Source organism: Marmota marmota, unplaced genomic scaffold (genome assembly GCF_001458135.2).
Source record: "Marmota marmota marmota unplaced genomic scaffold, marMar, whole genome shotgun sequence".
NCBI lineage: Eukaryota > Metazoa > Chordata > Mammalia > Rodentia > Sciuridae > Marmota > Marmota marmota.
This window is the reverse complement of record NW_026000130.1, coordinates 4,530,316-4,538,329: the sequence shown is the minus strand read 5'-3', so window position 1 is coordinate 4,538,329 and position 8,014 is coordinate 4,530,316.

Genomic DNA, 8,014 nt, shown 5'->3' with positions numbered 1-8,014 from the left:
CAGATGTCCAGGTGCTGCCACTAACACTCCCTCCCTGCCTGGTGGGCAGTTTACCGTAGGCCTCCAACCAGGGAGCCAATCTGGAGGTGGAGGGTGGGAACCGACTCAACTCCATTTTGGAAATGCAAGTTTTTTTTTTTTTTAATACCGGGGATTGAACCCAGAGGCACTCTATCCCTGAGCCCTATCCCTAGTCCTTGTTTATATTTTATTTAGAGACAGGGTCTCCCTGAGTTGCTTAGGGCCTCGCTTTTTCAGAGGCTGGCTCTGAACTCGCGATCCTCCTGCCTCAGCCTCCCAAGCCGCTGGGATGACAGGTGTGCACCTCGGAGCCCGGTGGAAATGCAACATTTATTCAACTGTTGCAGACATGGCTGAGAATGGTCAGGCCAAGGAGCCGTGCAGAGGAACAGAGAGGAAGATGTTCTGTTCCTCATCCCCGTTCTTCAAAGGCGCTGGGCAAGCAGCCACGGGGTTCACTGCAGTCCCTCAAGCGAGGTCCGCGTTTATCGAGTCCCTGGGGGTACAGGTTGGGCTTCATGGTGGAGGCCGGATTCTGCCTCCCTGGAAAAGGCTCAGAAGTCCTCTCTAGGGGGTCTGGAGTGGGGAGACCTTGTGTTTGAATCAAGGCCAAGAGGAAATTCATCAGGACAAGCCATCCAAGGGGAGTGACATCCTCACGCTAAGCAGGCGCTGCACAGAGCCATTCGGGTTAAGTAGAAATATCTGTTTCCTCTGTCTGCTCCAGCCCTTCCCGGGGCTGCTGTTTGTCTCTTTAAAGGTAAAGAGAGGTCGAACAGGAGCCTCGTGAGCCAGGCAGGCTCCTCTTGGAGGGTTCAATCTGGCCGTATTGATTTATAAGGTCTCTTTAATCACTGAATTCTTCTTGGTGGCAGCGGGTTCGCCCGAGTACGTGACAACCAGGCTCTATTGATCCCAGGTACTTAGTAGGGGGCATCTGTGTGTCTGCTGGAGATTGATGGAGTCGCAAATCATGGAGCTTCCCATGCCACATTTATTAAATGAGACCCGGGACCCATTAACACAGGAGCCGGTTGGCGGTGGGAGAGGGGGCGGGTGGGGGCCTGCGGAAAAATAGGAACTGCAGCGGTTGCCATGAGCATAATATATGAAGCAATTTGAATCCAAGGGAAGGCAATTTGGGATCTTATTAAATTCTCTTCTCTCCTTTTATTGTGTGGGCACGGTTGGGTGGCTTCTGGGGAGCCATCGATCAAGACACAGGTGTGTGGGGGAGCAGGGGACTGCAGAGACACCCTTTCCCAGATTCAAATGGGATCATCAGCCAGTGTTTATCACCTGGCTCAAAGCAGGATCTCCATAAAAAGGAATGAAATTCATGAATGAAGGAAGGAATGGGTTGGGGGGTACCGTTCGGCATCACCTGTGGACAGACCGCAGATGAAAGACCTCATTAAGCATCGTGTTAGCTTCCTCGGGGCTGTCCTAACAACTGCCACCAACTAGGTGTCTTAAAACAAGGTCCAAGCTGGGTGCGGTGGTGCCTGCCTGTCATCCCACAGGCTCGGGAGGCTGAGGCAGGAGGATCGTGAGTTCAAAGCCAGCCTCCTCAAAAGTGAGGCCCTAAGCAACTCAGTGAGACCCTGTCTCTAAATAAAATATCAACAAGGACTAGGGATGTGGCTCGGTGGTTAAGTGTCCCTGGGTTTAATTCCTGGTTCCAAAAAACAAAGCCCAAGATCCATTCTCTCATTGTTCTGGAGGCCAGAAAACCAAAATCAAGGTTTTCATGGGCCACAACCCCCCCACAAAAGAATCCGACCTTGATTCTTCCAGCGTCTGTGGCCACAGGCATTCTTCTTGTACCAACACAGCTCCAGTTTGCCTCTTTGTCTTCACATAGCAGTCATTCCCGTGTGTGTGGGTGTCTCTAAGTCTTCCCTTCCTTGTAAGGAGACCAGTGGCTGGATTTAGGGCCCACTGCCATCTGGTGTGACCTCATCTTAACTTGGTAACAACATCTCCAATGACCCTGTTTCCAAAGAAGGTCCTCCTCACGGGTTCTAGGGGGACACGTGTTTTGAGGGGACACTGTTCAAATCAGTGCGGGCACTGTGAGTTATTGTACGCAATAACTCCCCTCATGGTGACAAGATGGTTGCTGCAGGTCCAAGATCACATCCTCATTAGGTAGTGTTCAGAATAAGGAAGGGAAGATAGGCAGAGAGAGAGAGAAAAAAAAAAAAGAAAAAAACTCACTTTCTGAAAACCTCTCAGCAGATGATTTTCTTTTTGTCACATTGGTCATAGCTGGATTATAAGCCACCGGGAGAGTCACTGGCTGCTTACTAGTCACTGAAGAAGAGACTCGGTGGGCCACGACTGGTTTAGACAGGCCTCCGTTAACCCTCCAGAACTGGACAGGGGTGTTCACGAGGGCAGCATCAGAGCTATGGGTGAGGAGGAGGGAGGTGGAAGGGTCCTGGGTGGGCAACCGTAGAGTGTCCAAGGAGACCTGACGGGCTCACTGCCGTGACATTGCCAGTCCTTGACGTTCACTTGAGCTGCATGAGCGCACTTATGCTCTGACGCTCTGCGGCTGCGCGGTTCTCTCCATTCCACGGTGGACAGTGGTTCTCAGCCAGGTGCTGTGGCCAGGGAGCGCTGCGGCTGGAACCCCCCTCCCGCCCCACTGTTGCCTGGCAACGATGGTCCTCTGACCCGTGGTCAAGGACACTGTGCCTTTGCCTTCCTTTCTGCTTCTCTGTGGGAGACTATTTATTTTCTCCCTCGGATAAGACTCTGTTTCCAGAGGATTATTGATGCCCTGAGGCCCCTGGAGATGGACAGTCCACCCGGGAGACTTGGCCCAGGGACACAGGGACCATGGGAGGGCCAGCGGCCACAGGACTTCGGGGCAGAAGCATTGCCCTCTCTCTGGCTGTGCCAGGTACCAGGAAGGGGTCCCGGGATAGAGGACTTTGCCTCGGGTGACCAAAGTGAGTTCCTGGCACCCGCTGGCCACAGCAGGGTCCTTTGTGCTTCCTGCCCCACTGGCCGCAGGGTGGGAGGAGGACAGAGGTGCCAGGCGGCGTGGACTTGGGCGGCCTAGGTTTGAATCCTGCCTCTGTCACATAGAAGCCAGTGGTTTAAGTCCCTTGGTCCCCAGTCTGCTCATTGCTAGACCAGGGCTGAGACGTGGTCGCTGTTGCCAGGGCTGCCTCCTCCCCCTGCCACCTGCCCTCCGTAGGGGGACAGCTGTGTCCCTCAATTCCCTCACCTGTAAGGAGGAAAAGTAATTAACTGAGACCTCGTCTGTCGAACACCCCACGTCACGGGTCCTTCGTAAAGGGTGACCATGACCAGTAGTGTGACGTCCCCCGGTCTGATGTCCATTTAGGCGTTGAATAAGGATTCGTCTGGCGCCTGCTGGAAGCCACGCCCGGCGCGCATGGTCCTGGGGGTTGGGCCATGACCCCGGCAGGTGCCAGCTGGTGGCTGAGACGCTTGCCTGGGACTGGGGGGTCAACATGGGGACAAGGCCCTTCACGTGGCTCTTTCCCATGGGCACCGGTGGGGTCAGTTGCTGGGCAGGAGGTGAGGGTTGGGGAGGGCGAAGGGTCGGGAATCATGATTCTGTCAGAAAGAAGCGGGGGCCAGCCAGTGCCCGGGGGCCTGGACGTGGCACGGTTGTGGCCGCAAGGAGCAGCGGCTCTCTGAAGCCCCGAGAATGTTCGAATGCGTCCACTTCAGCGGGCCAGAGAGGCCAGGCCTGCACGTCTGAGAACCCAGCTCTGTGGGGCCAGGAAAGTGTCCCAGAAGCAAGGACCCGCCAGAGCCACCTGACCTGCTGACGTGACTGATGACGCGGAGGCCAGGCGGGAGGATGCGGTGGAGATTCTGGAACAACCAAGCTCTGACCTTGTGTGCGGTTCATTTCAGCTCCGCGTGGCCAGGAGTGTGGGCTCCGGAGCCCGAGTGCTTGGATTTGACTCCTGCTCCTCCCCTCGGCGGCTGTTCAACCTCAGGAGAGCCACTGTGCCTTTCCGTGCCTCGGTTTCCTTATCTGGAAAATGGGCCTAAAGTTGCACCTGTCTTGTGGGGCTAAGGAGCTCACCCAAGGTCACCCATCTTCGGGGGTCAGCCCTGGAGCAGGCTCCAGCCTGCGCAGGCCAGTCAATGATGGCACCGTGTCCCCAAGCAGGGCCCCACAGGCAACGTAGGCTTTGGGTGTCTCTGTGGGTGTGTGGCCCATGAAGTCTTAGAGCAGGTCTGAGAAACAGAGGAGAAGGTCACGTGGAGTTGGGAGACTTGAAGGGACACGTGGGTAGCAAGGGACAGGGCGTGTCCAAGGCCCAAGGCTGGGCCAGGGCTGCATGGAGGTAGTGATGGCCCAGGGTCCCGTGCAGCTGTGCGTTGAGCACTTACTAGGTGCTGAGCACCTTTCTAAGACTTAGTGGAATCCCCCGCCGAGTCTATCAGAAAGGCGGCTCGTTGAGTTACAGGGCCCCGGCCACCCAGTCGGTCCATGGGGGCCAGCATGCACGGTCACCTCATCTTGATTCCTTGGTGCCAGGTGGGAAGAACTCTTGCCCTGAGCTGGGGTGACTGGCCCCAGGGGACATTAGGAAGCTCCAAGGTAACTTTTCCTAAAATTGTCGCTCTCCCTGGCCGCTGGCCCTGGGCCCCCCACCGCGGGCCTACAGTTTTCCTTTCTCCCCTCGACCAGCCGTGACTCAGGTGACTAGCTGGCTTCCTTGGCCTGCACCCAGGGAAACTTTGAGGAACTAGCAGGAGGCTGGGGGGTCTACCGAGGAGCAGCTCACGGAGCATCAGAAGAGCTCCGTCGAATATGCCGGGCGTGGTGGCACACACCTGTAATTCCAGTGACTCGGAGGCTGAGAAAGGAGGATCGTGAGTTCGAGGCCAGCCTCAGCAACTTAGCGAGACCCTAAGCAAAATAAAATAAATAAATAAATAAATAAAGAGGCCCGGGGTTGTGGCTCCGTGGGTAAGCCCCCCAGGGTTCAGTCCCTGGTGTACCCTTCCCCAAGCCCCTTGGGAAGGCTCATTTGACCTTGCCCACCTTCCTGGTTCCCCTTGAGGTTGTTAATCAAACCTGCCTTCGGCCAATCGCCTCACCCAGAGCCTGCCCTTTGGTCCCAGGAAATGCCACCTGGGGGCAACCAAGGCTGTGCTACGGCTTTGGGGGAAGAAGGCGGGGCACTCCGGGGAGGACGGACTGTGGGACAGCAACCAGTTCCCCTGCGCCCCTCCTGACAAGGGACTGCAGGGAGGTGAATCGGCGTCACCGTCACTGAGTGCCAGGCCAGGCCTGGCCTAGAGCTCTGTCTGGGGACCGAGGGGGTCCAGGTCACGGGACTGCTGGGGAGCGCTGGGAGGCCCTGTCACACAGCCTGCCCTTCACCTCCAGGTGTCTGGGTCAGCGCAGGCCTGAGCTCCTGCCCTACCCCTGCCCTGGGGGTGGGGGAGAGGGAGGCGGGGCTCAGGGCTGACCTCAGTCCAGGGGCATCAGACTCTGTGTCTTTCCAGCCATGTCGTTGGGGACGGGGACATTTCCTGAGCCTCAGGGTCCTCTTTTATACACGTGACAAGAATGCAAGTCTGGACCCTCTCAGTTTTTGTTGAGGCTCAGGTAAGGCAATACTTGTAAAAAGAGCCTTTTTTACAAATCTGTCTTCCATCTCGGTTTTTCCGCGCACATTGTAAGGGACGTGTGGATGATTGACAGGTGATTAATGGCTCATACTGAAGATGTCCGGCTTCGAGAATTCGGACGCACACCCATGAGTTCACCCATGACCCTTGTACCCCTTTGCATCTCCCCTGTCCCTGGTCCTTCCTCTTTCTGAGGAGCCACTGATTTGCTTTTGGCCACTAGTTTGCATTTTTAAGAATTTGACCTCAATGGAGTAATTCCACGAGTGCGGTGTGGGTCTGCTCCGTGACAGTGCGTCCTCACCTCGAGCTTCCCCCACGCCGGTGTGTCTGATGACATCACCTTAGGTTGGGTGACAGCAGTCTCACCTGGGAGTGGATGACTGACCCTGAGGAATAAAGCCTGGGTCCCTTGCTGCAGGTGGTGGCCTCGGGATGCAGCTCACACTCCAGAGCTCTGTTACAGGGGGGATCTAGAATGTTCCCCAGAGGCTCATGGGTTGAAGGCTTGATCCCCAGCTGGGTTCTGCTGGGAGGTGGTGGGGACATTAGGAGATGGGGCCTCATTAGGGAGGGTGGGTCACTGGGGTCGTGTCCTGGAGGGGTGTACCTTGTCTCAGCCCCCCCCCCTTCCCCTCTCTCCTCTCTGGCCACCGTGAGCTGAGTAGCTTTGCTCTGCTAGGCTCTTCGCCAAGATGTCCTCTCTCACCAGCAGCCCCGAGCCATGGAGCCCACTGATGGTGGACTGAAACCTTTGAAGCTAGGAGCCAAAATAAATCTTTCCTACTTGAAGGTTGTTTTTCTCAGGTGTTTTGTCACAGTCACGGGAAGCTGGCTAATGCAAGCTCCCTGTAGGATCAGGCTGGGGCTAGTCTCTAGCTGAGACCTTATCCTCACTTAGATTTGACCTCTCCCTGCCCTGCCTCTGTTCTCTTATTTCTCCTACGAGTGTTCATAAAAAACCACTTATACAGGAATAGCACTAAATAGCATAAAAATGTGGGAACTGGCCTGGCACAGCGGCACATGTCTTTAATCCCAGCAGCTCAGGAGGCTGAGGCAGGAGGATCTCGAGTTCAAAGCCAGCCTCCACAACTTAGCAAGGCCCTCAGCCAGTCAGCGAGACCCTGTCTCTAAATAAAATATAAAAGGGGCTGGGGCTGGGGCTCAGTGGTCCAGTGCCCCTGGGTTCAATTCCCGGTACCAAAACAAACAAACAAACAAAAAGTGGGAATTGAGAGGACACGAATCCTCTACAGCTGCAGAGGAGCTCCGTTCTGACCTTGAACCCTGGCTGTGGCATTCACTCAGTACCATTGCAACATCGTATGTGAGCCCTCGGGCATCTGCCAAGCCCCCAGCTGGACAGTGTACTGCCCCGAGGGACAGGCCATGGCACCTGGATCTACTTTTGCATAAGATCAGCAAAGTGCAGCCCTTAGGGGATCTTGGGCTTCCTGGCCTGGGAGTTTGGGGCCCTTGGTGAAAACCGAGGGGCAGGGAGTGATCGACTTTTTATTGACAACAGAAATTGTCCCTTTGTGCTTGCGGCTTGTGGAATTTGGAGTTGCCCCAGGAAGTCATCCTGCAGAGGACCCTCCGAGGGGCCGCTGGGCTGGCTTCCGTGGGTCAGAGGTAGGAGCACGTGGGGCACCCGGGCAGGGCCTCCCTGACCAGCTGCAGGACACGACCTCTGTCCAGGTGCTAAGGGACGATGACACCATGAAACGTGGCTTGCACAATGGGTGAAGGACCTGCAAGAGGGCCAGGTCACCAATATCCCCTCAATGACCCTCCCTCGTCCCCTCCCACCACTCCCCCAAGTTGGGGAAGGGAAGGGGAGCCCCCGAGGAAAGCCGCTGAGGTTTTATCACCAACCGGGGACAGAGAGCTCGGGGCTGAACCCAGCTGGAGAAATGGGCACGGCACCCAGCTGACGGGGGCAGGCTGCCTTGGGGACCTTGGCTGCTCCCAGAGAATGGGCTCCTGACCCAGAAGTCGGCCACCACAGCCCCAGGAGAGGGGCATGTCCAAGATGACCCTGCTCCCCGACGGCCACCTCGCTACCAGCAGAAATGGGAGCCGGTGGTGAGGTGCGGGACGTTTTTGACTTTGCTTTTCTAGAACACTCCAGATGCGTCTCTTTGTTTTCTCTCAATATCTGTTGACTTTTAGTTGCTGTTTGTTTTTAATCCCAGATTGAGGTGTGCTTAATGGACGCAGGCTGTCATTTTCCACAAAGCTTTGTCAGTGGGCACTGTTTACTGGTCTGTTAACTGCACAAGCTCAGGACAAAGCTGGTCTGGGCATCACCTCCCCTCGGATGCAGGCTGTTGGGGAAATGGGTGGGTGG